Source organism: Schistocerca serialis, chromosome 1, assembly GCF_023864345.2.
Source record: "Schistocerca serialis cubense isolate TAMUIC-IGC-003099 chromosome 1, iqSchSeri2.2, whole genome shotgun sequence".
Lineage (NCBI taxonomy): Eukaryota > Metazoa > Arthropoda > Insecta > Orthoptera > Acrididae > Schistocerca > Schistocerca serialis.
In genome coordinates, this window is record NC_064638.1 from 361,525,056 (window position 1) to 361,527,791 (window position 2,736).

The 2,736-nt window shown below is 44.7% G+C and overlaps 1 non-coding gene across 1 annotated transcript; it reads left to right on the top strand.

The window, feature by feature from the left end:
• Positions 1-1,220: 1,220 nt before the first annotated feature.
• Trnas-uga (transfer RNA serine (anticodon UGA)) lies at positions 1,221-1,296 on the top strand. Its single transcript has one exon. It is a non-coding gene; the product is annotated as a tRNA-Ser (tRNA).
• The last annotated feature ends 1,440 nt before the right edge of the window (positions 1,297-2,736 follow it).

The window sequence follows — 2,736 nt, forward strand, 5'->3', positions numbered from 1 at the left end:
GACTCCCCTGTCATTACACCCATCGTACAGAGGGTCTGGGTAACATAGCATCGAGTATTAACGTCCCAACACTGCGTCTTTTAGAGTTCTGTTTTCGTTAAAATTATCATTTATTTTCCACTGTTTCAGTTTTAAGAATGCTATGGTGATCACTTGTTTCGGTGTTACAATAGCATCTTCACATCTACGTACCTGCCTATGCAACCAATACTATCCATATCTACGAGAGGGTAAACTCTGTTAAAACGTGCGACTGCATTACAGTTCTAAAACGTACACTTGTTCGAATCTTCCGTTCATACTAGTGACGCGTTATGCGACAGGGCAGCCGAGAGCACTGACGCGCCGCTTCCAGCAACCGGGGAGTCGAGCCCGACCAAATATGAAACCGGCTCGGAAGTTAACGGCGAGGAATTTTGAGACGGCCAGCCTGGATGTTATTTTTAGGCGATTTCCCACATCCCACCAGGAAAATATCGAACTAGCATGTCCCGCCTCAGGTAGGAGCTATGAGAACATTTAGGAAGCATTCCCGCACATGCGGATGGGATTCACTCGAGGCCCAGACAGATAGCGCAGACAGATTGCGTTCTGGAGGGTTGAACAACAGACTGATGACATTCGATGTATAGTCTACCTAAATCACAATCATTAAAAAATTTCTTTCTCCTGACTGAAGGATGATTTCTATTTCAACAGCATTTTCTCCAGTTGCGTGATTACAAAAAATATATGCACCTAGAACTCCATGTCCCACGAAATTTCTGAAAACATCAGTAAATATGAAACTTCCTGGGAGATTAAAACTGTGTGCCGGACCGAGACTCGAACTCGGGACTTTTGCCTTTCGCGGGCAAGTGCTCTACCAACTGAGCTACCCAAGCACGACTCACGCCCCGTCCTCACAGCTTTACTTCTGCCAGTACCTCGTCTCCTACCTTCCAAACTTTACATAAGCAAGGCAAAAGTCCCGAGTTCGAGTCTCGGCCCGGCACACAGTTTTAATGTGCCAGGAAGTTTCATATCAGCGTACACTCCGCTGCAGAGTGAAAATCTCATTCTGGAAACATCTCCCAGGTTGTGGCTAAGCCATGTCTCCGCAATATCCTTTCTTTGAGGAGTGCTAGTTCTGCAAGGTTCGCAGGAGAGCTTCTGTAAAGTTTGGACGGTAGGAGACGAGGTACTGGCGGAAGTAAAGATGTGAGGACGCGGCGTGAGTCGTGCTTGGGTAGCTCAGTTGGTAGAGCACTTGCCCATGAAAGGCAAAGGTTCCGAGTTCGAGTCTCGGTCCGCACACAGTTTTAATATGCCAGGAAGTTTCATATCAGCGCACACTCCGCTGCAGAGTGAAAATCTCATTAATCAGTAAATAGTCTTGCATATGGTACCCTGCACTTAGTAAATTGTCTACAATTTTCTTCAAAAGCAGAAAGACCATCCCTATTACAAAACCAGCAAACAAATACCAAGTCTGCATGTTAAGTGCACTAATATTATTTTAAATAATTGTAGTGCCATAGAATGTGAGAATGAAATCATAATCTCGTTTGTTTCAGACCGAAGGGGGAAAACAGTGATTAATATAGTGGTTTTGTGTTCCGATAGAAGCTTGGTTCAAATCTCCGTTCGGCCGTGATTCTCCTAAACTGCTTCAGGCGAAAATCTGGACGGCTTTCTTAAACGCGGCAATAGCCGATTCCTTTCCTTGTCTTTTTGCAACCCGCGGCAGTGCTCTGTCTGATGATCTGAAGTCTGTTTCTCCTTTTTGCAACTCGGAAGTCTGAGTCTCGCTGGCTATATATATCTGTTTCAAGCTTCAGAGTTAGCATCGAAAATGTTCGCGTCAACTTCATTCACAGAGGACAGAACATACATTTTGGCTTGCGGGGTACGGATGTTGATGGTGCAATACCTCGACGTATAAAAACGGTATCCCGTTACCGGACTAAATTATTTGTAGATGGATCCGCTGCGATATAGAAATTTTGACGCAGAATTATGCTACGTTGTTAGCAACTTTCTAGACTATGTACGAGGATTGGAACTTAAATAGTGGAAACTATTTTTTCACAACCGTTTACGAAAGAGTTACATGTTTGCACCTGTTACTGTCCTTCAAAGTAGTCACCAGAGTTGTGTATAACCCGTTGCCAGCGATGTGGAAGGCGTAGTATACCGTTAGAAGAGCCTGTTCTGTTGATTGTGCGAATGGAGCGGTCTAAAGTTATGGTGATTCTCGTGTACTACTGTGATGGTTGCTATATTCCATAGGATGATCTGTGCCAGGACATTGTTCTGTAATGACAGATTTGCTCGGCTGTTGTAAGCGTGTGTGACGTTTATGCTCAGTACACTGTGAAGTGTTGGCAGAAGAGCCAACACTGTGTTGCTAGAGGAGGGCGAAATGCACGCGTTTATTTACACACTGACTGGCGTGAGGTCTGGAACAGTTAAGGGAATTAATAGTAGCAAATAAAGTATGTAGTTGATATAATACTTAACTTTAATCCACAATGGTAGAACATCGCTCTTGATGATACATGCTTCACATAATAAATATCAATTGAATACGGCGCCTTGCTAGGTCGTAGCAAAGGACGTAGCTGAAGGCTATGCTAACTATCGTCTCGGCAAATGAGAGCGTATTGGTCAGTGTAGCTTCGCTAGCAAAATCGGCTGTACAACTGGGGCGAGTGCTAGGAAGTCTCTGTAGACCTGCCGTGTGGTGGCGCTCGG